Below are 12,698 nucleotides of genomic sequence, written 5' to 3' on the forward strand. Positions count from 1 at the left end.
CAATATATGATGAGGTTACCTGGTAAAGTAGGCACAGCAATCATTGTCTATGAGAGCCATGTGCAGCTCCAGGAATATATATTCTCTCTGGAAGTATAGGCACGGTGCCAAGGACCTTCTATGACACCATTCGCATAGCAGCCATGGCAGAAAGCAAGGATTTATTGACTGAAGAAAAGTTATAGGTTGGGATGTGGTTAGGTCAGTGGGGCAAACCAAAGAAAATTTGTATTGTCCAAAGGAAGCATTCCAATTTCCTCATGCTTTCTAATTATGCCCAGCTAGGAAGAAGTGACCATCAGCTCTAAATACTGATTTTGATCTTAATGATGGATTTACTGAGCCCCACAACATAGCATGGGTATTTCTTGGTTTTCAGTAGGACGTAAGCAATCCAAGCTCCATTAAACAATTAAAGACACAACCACTGCAGCAAAACTGCTGCTAAGGCAGATAAATACCCAGAGACACACCATCAGTTTGGAGAGTCGTAGTCAACTGTGAATGTCGCCTTCTATTGCTGGAAACCACTTAAGGCTTCTCTAAAGTGGTCACAGAAGAAGAGAGCACTTCCTTTCAGAGATAGTCTGCAATTCCTAACACCTCAGAGTTCTCTTGAAAGGCTTGGCCCCGAAATCTTGTATTCTGCTGGATATAGCTTATAGACATAGAAGGTACTAGGAACACATTTGTGGCCTGACCACAAAAGTAGGATGATCAGGAGCAATGCAGAGTATTTACGCAGAACCTAATGTATCCTAGCTTTCATTCTAGCATGGATACAAGGAATTCTTTTATTTAATTGATTTGTGTGCCTGTGTTGTTTCAAGCGCTGAATCCGTCGAGATTTTCTAAAGACATGATTATATTATTTTGTAGTAAGAAATCAGAGTACAGAGATCATACCCAGAGACATACAGAGGACATGCACTGAAAAATGGGATGATGTTACTGAAATTCTTAAGGTGGGATCCTGTTTCCTGGTAGGCCCAATAAGTGGGGCTCAGCCACCTATCATCCATAGGCCAATTCAAAAGACACATAAGAGTGGGAAGCAACAGAATGAGATACAGTCAATATGGCCACATTGGCAGGAGGAACAAATAAAGAGGCCTGGTTAGCTCTGAGTTTTGTTTTAAGTGGAGAAAACATCTTCTGTATAACTAAGCAACGCTGGTCAAGATGATCCTGCCCAGCACTGCCTTGCTCTGGTCCATCATGCAAGAGGGTCTCCTAAGTTGTTAGGACTGTGTGAAATCTCTTCATCAGAAGTAAAAGTTCTGTTTCTCATTGGCACCAGACCTGGATCCTTTCCCTTGCCCCAGCATGGGATTTGGGGAACTTTTTAGTTCTTTGAGGTGAATTTTTTCAGTATTCTAATAAGCAAAAATGGGTTCCAAGGGTGTCTCTTTTGAATGTCGCCTCTCCTGCCAGGATGGTTACAGTAGCCCAGAGAGGAGAGGAAGCTGTAACATAGCAAATAAAACAAAGAAACTTTCATTTTCCCCCTTCAACTTTCAAATGTTCATTTCTCCAACAAAAATCTCATACTGAATTATAGCTCAGAAATGAGGGAGTACAATTTTCAGAATCACTTTGTAATAGGATGGAGAATGTAACTAGACACATGTATGACAAGAAAGGAGGCCATTCTTGTCATGACTTCATCATGACAGATATGGAAGTGGAGCCCCAACTAAATTCATGTACATCTCAGTCAATTTTTTTCTCTGCTTGAGAAGCCTGAGGCCTCCTATTATTAAGTCAGATTTCAGATCTACTACTTTATTTCAGGTAAGTTCACACCATTCTGCTTTTCCACGTTGTTTCTTCTCACTACTCTTGGCTTTGCAGAACATCATAGGATGTCTGTGACAGGCAGGTGGATAAGCCCTGGGTCAGGCTGATATCAATGTGGGCTATTATTGTGACTTTCCCAGGAGAGTTGTAAACAAACATCTGTTCATTCCTGGTAGGGCACCAACGACAGACCAAAGAAATGACTCCACTCAAGTGTGTCCTGGTAGACCAGTGAATTTTCTGGGGCGACACACTAAAATAGGGTTGAGATAGATCATTTAAAGATATCATTTAAAGATAGCTGCATTACCAAAGAGCTCACCCCAGCATGGTTGAAAACTCATGAAATCTGCATTCTGGAGTCCCCTGCATAATAGGAGGCTTCTTGGCTTACTGTAGAGTCTCTTCTCCCAAGCAATGGTCACTGCTGTATAACTTGGAGAGGAGCCTTGTGAATCTTATAAGAACTTCCTTGTAGGTTTCATTTACTTCCTGAGACTTCTATGTTTCCTTGACTTCCTGCATGATAAGAGCCTCCCTCTTCCTTCTAGGGGGAATATTCCAATCCAGAGGAAACAGCTATACTGCACCAGGGCACAGGAAACTTGCCCCAGTTCACAGCATTTCAAGTGGTACTATTCTGTTTTGCAAAAAGGTATAAACAACTGTCATCATTTGGTTTCCCTTTTGACACAAACCCAGAGTACATTAACAGCATTTCCAGTTCTTTGTCTACTGTAGAGGAAGCTTTGATGGCTGAAAATCCCAGCACCTCTCTAGCAGCACTTTTGGACTGTACCCCCGTCCAATTCCTTTGATCTGTAGCTTCAGCTGTTCTTGGCAGAGCCTGGTATTACTCTGAGGAATTCCTGGACAGCCAAGAACTTTCTGCTATGAAGCTCTTCAGGCTGAAGCAGGACCATCTGTGACTCCCCAGTTGCCCACAGACCTGCTGAAGCCCTGGGCCTTCCTAACACTCACACTGCCTCCCTGCTCACTCTGATGGGTCAGGCCACTAAGAAGTAATGCACAGCAGCCACTTTCCCACTCTTTCTTGCTTTTTCTCCTTCTCAGAGTGAATGAAACCAGCCCAGGTAACCAGGCAAATTTTGTTTTATAAGTCCCTTCCTGGAATATATGATTTCTTTCTCCCCAATGACCTACCCAGGCTGGGTAAAATCCTATAAATAACAACAAAAAGAACAACAAAATTTAACTTTATGAATGCCCTAAAACACACTATAAAAGGTCAGGAAGGGATGACCTTTGTCACCTGAAGGGAGAGTAATTTTAATGGCTCATGTGGCTCTCTCATCCCCATCTTGGCTGGATCCTGAAAAATTTGAAATTTGCCATCCCTATAAACAGCACAGTGTTGGGAGATGAGAAAGTGGAGAATAATATCCTTTGTCAGCTGGGTTTGCAAGACCTTCCAGCACCTTCCTTCTGTGGTTTCAGGATGCTCCGCTTACAAAGGCCTGCCTGGGAGAGCAAAACAATTTGAAAAACTATCCCTTTAAGGTACAATTGATTTAGCCATAAATAAATCCTACAGAGAACATTCTGCTCTTTGCCAGAATGGCCAGCATGCACAATGTGCATGCTCTTTCACACAGTGATATTTGATAGGGCCCAGCATTGGACTGGAAAATGTAATTTGCTCAGTGAAGCATTCCCATCCCTTTCCCCTGGTGACTCCAGGCTCCCTGGCAAAGGCACCAACCCCTCACCACTGAGTACCTATCATGGCTTATCTTACGCCTATAACAACTGTTTATCAGATTGGTCATTGTTTGTATTCTGAGAAAAAAAATGCCCAGATCAAATGGCCATGTTAGTTCAATTATAGAAATTATGCCTTCCCCCAGGTGAATCCTAATTGAGTAATTATAAGGATTACAAGGCTCATTGAAACTTCTCCAGGTACCAGTGATGGATTGCTCCTTCATTCAGTGAACCTTTCCCTTGATGTTTCCCCTGTGAGAGGAGTTTCATCCCTATCAGTGAGGTTTCAGTGGTAAAGACACTTGTGCTCAACAGCCTTATCACCTCTGCTGAGTCTGCTTTTCATCAAGAACTGCGAAATGAACAGCCCCTGGGGTTTTCTATAAACACCAAATGTACTAATGAGAAATGTCTTTTGGCCTGGCTACAGGGTGAGCCAGTGACTGAAGCATACAGCACTTTCTACCAGGCTTCTATTCCACTTTCAATTACTATTTCCCCTTCAGTTGGAGTCCTTAAGGTTTGTACCCTGGGGACAGGTGGAAGAGGGGGCTGGATTCTTACCTGCATAGGAGTGGAATGTAGTTCCTTCAAATAGATTACGGGAATCTTTGTTCATCACTTCTCTAGATGTGATTAAATTTTGTCTGTACATCTAAATGTATAAGAAACACAACTCAACACCCCGACCACTAATAAAGAGGAAAGGGGGGAAAGTTGCTTGATGAAGCTCTGGTGCAATGTGAAAAATAATTAGGATCTGATTAAGGAAGAGGAAACAGAAGGATAAGCATTATGACATGAGCTGACCCCAAACAACCATGGGAAAGTAAGTGCACCAGAGAAGACAGTTCCCAGCAGTCTCTTCTGCTGGGAAAGACTGTTCTAAAGGAGTTTGGAGAGTGTGGGGTGGAAAGGCCTGATCTGGAGAGCAAAACACCAACTCTGGCTGTTGCCCAGAGTGCCGCTGGGCAATTTCCTCTACTTCTGTAATAGTTCTCTTGAACAAGAAAGAGTAGGGAGAGGAAGGAGAAAGGAATGGAGGGAAGGACGGGTGGAGGGGAGGAGGAAAGGAGGGAGGAGGAGGGAGGGAGAAAGGAAGGAAGGAGAAAACGGAGGGGGACAGGCATTTTGAGGTTCTGAGAGGGTGAACTTCAGCATAGGAATTTTAGGGGAACATGATCCAACTCCTAGCACTTGCATAGGTAAAATACTGTACATGCCCAAAGAAGAAGAAGAAGAAGAAGAAGAAGAAGAAGAAGAAGAAGAAGAAGAAGAAGAAGAAGAAGAAGAAGAACAACAACAACAACAACAACAACAACAACAACAACAACAACAGCAAACATTTTAAAGCCCAAACTGAGAGATAGATTTGAACAAGTTCTGTTAATTGCTCATCATCATGAAGTTATTAAAGACAGCACAGCTGGCAGGTTCACTGTCTGCAGGAAATACTATCGTTTGTGTAAAGGAGAAGCACTTGAAACATTGACTCATCCCTGGCCTTCCTCTGCTCCTGTAAAACACCAATCACTTTCTCAGTGTATGTGTGTTTGGTTTTTCATTGTTTTGTTTTGTTTTCTGGAGTCTAACAATTCCAAAACAAGCCCATAAAGCATACAGTGGGTAGTGCCACACTATATGACAATGACATGAACTTGCATTTGTGACAGACTGCATACATGAAGGCTTGAGTGCCACCAATACTCCTATAACATTGCCACAAAAACTGTGGCGCAAGTGTGAAGTGTTGTGTAGCTAACACACGTGACAATGACAGGTGTCCTCAGCTGCTGCTAGGGTGGTACGGGGAGCACTGCTTGCTTCAGAGGCATGAGCTAGGAGGGGACTCTATATGTCACTTTTCTCATTGTGACAACATACCAGACAAGAAGCAGCTTGATGGATGAAGGGTTTGCTTTGGATTATAGTTCAGTGAGATATAGTCCATCCTGGTGGAGAGCACAGGGCAGCTGGCCACATTGCATCTGCAATGGAGAAGCAGAGAGAGAGAGAGAGAGAGAGAGAGAGAGAGAGAGAGAGAGAGAGAGAGAGAGAGAGAGAGAGAGAGAGAGAGATGGATGCTGATGCTTAGTTTACTTTCTTACTTTTATAGACAGCCCAGGACCACAGCCCATGGAAAGGACTTCTACTTTAGATTGTACTTTCCCTCCTGCAATCTACCCCATTCTAGAAACTCCCCCAGACTTGCCCAAGGTTTATTTCCATGGTGACTGAGTTTCATCAAGATTAACTATCACATGGTTAGAATTGACTTGGAACTGAACGTTGATCCTTCTCATTGGAAATCCAACACTGAATGATCCGAGGAACATTGAAGCATCTTATTTTAAGAAAGATTTTTTTTGGTATTATTAAAAGGGTTATCTAGAAATAGAATTTGGTAATATATGAAGGTCCTTTGCCCAGGAAAATAAGGTCTTCTTCTTCTTCTACAGGCTCAACTTATGGCTCAAAATATACATATTGCTTATTGGCTATAGCAAAGAACCAAGAGAGGCAGCTATGAATCCCCTGCAGATATTTTGAGTGCTCACTTTTTCTTGACTTTGGGAAATAGCTTTTACTCCATCAAATAGAAAAGTTACCTTGACCCAGTTAGAATTGGATATTCATTTTACTCTTGAATGTAAATAAAGATCAGATATATTTCATTAGGATTTTCCTCACTGGGCTCCTTCTCAATCTGAATTATTTCTCTGATTGGTTTCTTGGCAAGCTCAAGGCCTGGGTGCCCTCCTTGGCACACTCCTGAAAGATGGGTACTATTCTTTCTGGAGAACACCAGCCACCTGGACAGTGATTATTCTGTGGATGGCTGTTACTGGGACACACCTTTGGGGTGTCTGAGAAAGAATTTACTGTCACAACCGATTGTACAGGACCTTGTTTCTCTACAGCACTGCTCTTTTGGATCCATAGACAAGTCATTAAGCAGCAGCGGGCAGAACTAAAGATCAAGTATGGAGATGATTGAAAGATTCTCCCTTAGCATAAGAAACAACAGCAGTGACTACTACTAACAGGTCTGTCTTCTAAAAAACTGTACACACATGCTTGTGCTTAGACATGTGACTGACTGCTAACGGTGATCTGGTCAGAAACAGAAAGAAAATGAGTGATAAATGAACTTATACAGTCATTTCCAAATCCATTTGAATTTAGATCAATCAATCAATTATTTGTTTATTTATCTATCTGCTTATTTGTAATTATTTCAATTTGGGTATGAGTGTGGCTTTCTCTAAGTAGTCCAGGCTGGCACTGAACTCACAGTTGTCCTGTCTCAACATTCAGTTTCCTGGGATTACAGGAGTGTGTTACCATGTCTACCTGTAATGTTAGATTTATTCTTATTTTTCTTTCTCCATGGGTGTGTGGCAGTAGTGTACGTATGTACTGGTGTGTGTGTGTGTGTGTGTGTGTGTGTGTGTGTGTGTGTGTGTGTGTGCCTTAGAACACTGAACATCCTGAACATCCTTCACTATTATTCTTGACCTTATTCTATTCAACAGGGTTTTGCAGTACTCTGGAGCTAACCCTAGCCATCCCCCTGTCTCTGTCCCCACAGTGCTGAGATTAGAGGCACATGGCTATATCTAGATGTTTTTTCAATGTAGGCGTTGGAGATTTGAACCCAAATAATCATGCTTGTGCACCAAACTCAAACCCACTGAGCCATTTTCAAAGCCCTAAAGTTACCTTTTTTAATTTAACCTTTCCAACTCCTGGGCCAAAGCTTTGGAAAGTTGGCTCATCAGTTAAGAGCACTTGTTCTTCCCAGGGCCTAGAGTTTGGTTCCTAGCACCTATGATAGGCGGCATACAACTGTGTGCAATGCCAGCTACAAGATATCTTACATCCCTAGTCTCTGTGGGCACTGTTATCAAAAACACAAACTCGCACATTGATCGGCACACATACATAATTTTTTAAAATATTTAAAGCTTCAGAAAGACTACATTTCAGTCTTCAGTGAAAAACACCAGAGCAAATAAAAACCTTGCCACTTTTATGAAATAATCCCACGATTTCATAATGTAATGAACACATATCAAAACTTCATTTTAAAATTTAAATTACAAATAAACATAAAAGTAGGTAATGTGTCTTTAAATGAAGATAAATTATAGCTAAATATCTTATTAAGTGAATTTAATTTTAAAGTAAAGAAATAGAAATAGAGATGATTGTTATTTTGTGTTCATTTTTGAGACGGAGTCTTACTACGCAGCCATGACTGGCCTAGACCAGATAACCTTTAAACTCACAGAGACCTGCCTGCCTATGTCCCCCTAAGTGCTGGGATTAAAAGCATGCACCATCTAACCCAGAAATAATAATTATTTTAACAAAGAGGAAATAGTGCTGGGAAAGAGTTCCAATGATGTTATTATTACAGATTATCTTTGCATATTTTAAGATGTTAAACAAATGGAATGACATATATTTTTGCTCGTTTCTTTTTGTTGTTGCTGTTTTGTTTTGTTTTGTTTCTGAGACAGGGTTTCTCTGTGTAGATTTGGTGCCTGTCCTGGTTCTTGCTCTGTAGACCAGGCTGGCCTCGAACTCACAGAGATCCACCTGGTTCTGCCTCCTGAGTGCTGGGATTAAAGGCGTGCGCCATCACTGCCCAGCTTTTGCTCTTTACTTTCACTCAAAACATCAGCATGATGCATTTGCATTGCTGTACCTAGTAATAGTGTAATCTGACTTTATGTAGCATTTTCTTCTTTACCTACTAATTAGTTTATTTGTTCTACACTTTATAGATCATAAGGTGTTTTCTCTCTTCATGATTATTTAAAAAGAATTATAAAAAAGAAAAAAAGGAATCATTGTGTGTGGAGTTTTGCACAAATGTATATATTTTTGTGTTGTATTTGCCTACATTGGAAGCTATATCTCGTGTAAAATATATCAGCACAACTTTGGTAGAAAAGGCCAGTCTTCCACAATCAATATATTAGAGATCTGTTTGTTCTAGCTTTTTAATAAGCTTAAAGAATGCAGACAGAATCATGTTAAGAGGCAAGTTTATGGTCTTTTACTCATTAATTAGAGTAAAAAAAATGGACAAAAGATTTAAAAACATGTTAAGGTGTAGTGGGTAGACATTCCAGCTTTGATCTGGAAGTTCCAACCCCCATTGAGGCTTCGTTTAACTGTCATGCTTACAAGGCAGGACGGAGAGAGGACCCTGAAGACCAGAGATCTGGATGCACTGGCTCTGTTGGTTCCTGGACCATGGACGCTGGAGGTAGACTGAGCAGAGTTCTCCAGAGAACACCACCGGACTGTGCTACACCTTTCCCAGACCCTGTAACCTAACCCCTTCACTTGTAAGTTACCGCACAAAATCAGCCTCCCTTTTAACTACGTGGAGTGGCCTTCATAATTTTACCAATATTAAGGGATAAAAAACAAGCTATGTTTTCACTAATTCCAAAGAAAATTAAATGAATGAAATAAACAGTAATGGGAGAAAGTTATTAAGGAAAAAATAAAATGCAGTGTTAAGAATCAACAAAGTAAGAAGTTCACAGAACTAATCAAGAAAGAAGAGAGATGGCCCTAAATCAGGAAGGAAGACGGAGTCCTCACTACAGACCCTACATTCAGTACAGGAAATTTCTGCATTGCTTTCAGACTCTTGGACAGCCAAATGATCAACATGGTGTAAAGTTGTTTTTAAAAAGAACAGCTTATCGAAGAAGACATAGAGAAACAAAAACTGTGAAGAATGTTCAACCTCCCCCTTCTTGCTACTAATGCTAGGAACATCAAGACAGCGCATGGACAAAAAGCTGCTTTCTTCACTTTTTCTCCACTTAACTTTGTAACATGACAGGTGTGTATGTCTCACCTTTTTTCCCCTTTTATTTTCTGTTCATTCACCTGTTTCTAGTCACTAGCACAAGATCTGAGTCAAAAGTCCCCCAATACAATCACTTTAAACCAATTTGAATTAAATGTGGTCAATGTTATTTAGATGTAATCATTCATAATAGTTGCTGCCATACAATAAATTATATTTCATAAATCCAGAGCCTTACAAAACTAACTGTATTAATAAATACTAAGTTTCCCAAAAAATATGATATAACAAAGACAAACCTCTGTATAGGTCCCACACATATTGTTCACATGGAAGAGAATGTTTTTACAACTTCTTTCTTTTAATCTAAAAGTTTATACTTTCATAAGAAAATTTTGAATTTCCAAGCTCACATGTCAAAAACATAGGTCTTAAGCTGGAGAGATAGCTCAGCGGTTAAGAGCACTGGAAGTTCTTCTGGAGGACCTGAGTTCAATTCCCAGCACCCACATGGCAGTTCACAACTGTCTGTAACTCCTGTTCCAGGAGATAAGACACCCCCAAACAGACATGAATGCGGACAAAACACCAATATACATAAAATATAAAATAAAAATATAGGTCTTTCTATTCTATTTCACTGAGATTTGTAAACACATGTCTCTGTAAGTGCATTAGACAAGTACTTGATCCCATGTCACTGAATCCAGAATCTTCCACACACTGTGGTGAGGGCAACTCGAGGATCAAATGGTAGTATCCAGTGCATCTATGGTACTTTTCTCATCTTCTTTGTGTGAGTCTTGGGAGACACTTATTTTTATGAATAAATGTACCATATCTATGTTTCTCAATGGGTGGCTAATAGAGAAAGATAAGAACATGCATTTAAAAGCTTTGGCCATGTACAGGTAAATTACCCCCTGTTATAACTTGACCCTTGAAAACCTTACCTTCAGATAAGATATTTTTGCCATATTCATGACATACATATAATTTCAATGTCTGTGGCCATTACTAGGAACTGTTACAATGCTCAAGGGGTTATAATTTTAAAAAAGGTTTAAAATACAAATATAGTCTTTGATCTTTAATGAGTAAGTGATTTTAATACAGCAAGAACCTCTAAAATTTAGAAGCTTTTAGAGCCACATATAATTACAATGCAGACTTGCACACGTTAGCTTACTAATTCTTGGTATGATGTATCAAAATCACAGTGACAAAATAATGTGTATGTATACTTACTTTAGAAAGTGACCATTTTGGCATTTTTAAAGGGTTACAGCCAGTGTCAATCTCTATGGCCCTGTATAAAACTTCAATACTAGTGTTCAAGTGAACACTTTATTTTTTTTTTAATGTCATGAGAACTCTTTATGAATTGCAGTATTACAGTGTTTTCAATATGCATGGTGAATGGTTACAACTTTCCTTTCAGATGCTCATAATTTTTCTTGTGATGCCCTTAGCATAATCTTGGCAGGCGAAAAGTCTTCCAGGTGCACCTGCAGAGTGCAGATGGCATTCAGTTCCTCTGCTCAGGGCAGGGCTCAGTTCTCGGCATGCCACCACCCTGCCCAGGGAGTGGAGTGCCAGGTGTTTCACAGGCTCTGCATTCCACAATCTCTTCATGCTCTTTGCTTCTAAACTTGCAGGGAAGTACTCCTTGCTAACTTTTTAATATAACTATTAGGTTTATTTTTCAGATTAATTATGTGACCAGAGAAAAGTTAGCGAATGTTGATAACTTTAAGGATGGAATATTGTTCAAAAGATATCACTAGCAAGAGTAGGGATGGGGAGAAGCACAACATTTCACTCCAAACATAAGAGGCTTACAAATGCTATAAGGCAAATTATACCAAAGGAAAAGAATGATTTCCTATTTCCTATTCTTCTCAGAGTTTTTCTTACAAGGTAATTTTTTTCCAAGAACAATGTTACTGCTAAAAAAAATGAAAACAGATACATATGTCTTCATTTCACATAGTGGAGATATGGATTGTAAGTAATAAGCAATCTCACCTTAACCACTACAAGAAAATTAAAGTTGTTTATAAATATTTATGTACTATATGACTGTCCTAGTTAGCTTTGACTGTTAACTTGAAACAGCTTAGAGTCACCCAAAAAGGGAGTCTCAACTGAGGGACTGTCCAGATCACATTGCCCTGTGGGCATATCTGGGGTGGGTTGTCTTAATTTCCTGAATTAATATAGAAAGCCCAGCTCACTATGGGTGGCACCATTCTCTGGGCAAATGTAGTCCTGGTCCATGCAAGACAGCTGGGTAAGTATGAGTTGAATGGGCCATCAAGCAGCATTCTTCACTGGTTTCTGCTTCAAATTCCTGCTTGCGTGCCTCCCCTGACTTCCCTCAGCGATGGCTTGTGACCTATAAACTGAAATAATCGCTTCCCTCCCTCCCTTTCAGCCAGACTGTTTTATCACAGCAGTGGTAAGGAAGCTGGTACCATTACTGATCTCTAAACTACCACACTCAACATTTTCAGAACTTCCTGCACTGGTAGTAGTTTTAAATAAACAAAATTATTCTAGAAAGTATAGAATGCATTTCAAAATGTGCTTTTCAATTTTCATCAATTTTCTAAGGTATCAACATTGTTGTAATGTATCATTTAAATATTCTAAATAATATTACTAATTTGAATGAAGTTGAGGGGTTTTTTTTGGTGCATCTTAATCATATTAACATTAAGTTGGGAAAATTTAAATGTGTCCAATAAGAATACTCAAATCCATTGGTTCAACAGCTTAATAGAATGTAATACTAAGAAAATAACAACATAATGTAACAACATGGAAATATCATTATTAAACAATGTTTCAAAAATGAAACTAGCTCTCTGTTATGATTACACCAGTGTACATTTATTAAATAAAATATGGATAAATTAAAGTAGTTCAGGGGCTGGAGAGATGGCTCAGAAGTCAAGAGCACTTGATGCTCTTCCAGAGAACCAAGGTCAGGCTCTCAACACCTATGTCTGTCAGACAGCTCATAACCACCTAAGATTCTAACTCCATGGAATATGGTACCCTTTGCTGATTTCTATGCACATGGGCACAGACATGATATGTACGTTTATGTGTGCACACACGCGCATGCACACACACACACACACACAGAAAGAGAGACATAAACAAAAGCTAAATTAAAAAATTAAAGTAGTTCTAGGCCCAGTAAGAATGATTTTTGATTTTTTTCTATTTTCCCTGTTATTTATTTATTTTTATAAGCAAAGCTGGAGCTTATTGAGGAGAAACTATGATTTACTCTCATTTACATTTCTTTCTGCTGCATTTCTTC

This window comes from Peromyscus leucopus, chromosome 19 (assembly GCF_004664715.2).
Source record: "Peromyscus leucopus breed LL Stock chromosome 19, UCI_PerLeu_2.1, whole genome shotgun sequence".
NCBI classification, from domain to species: Eukaryota; Metazoa; Chordata; class Mammalia; order Rodentia; family Cricetidae; genus Peromyscus; species Peromyscus leucopus.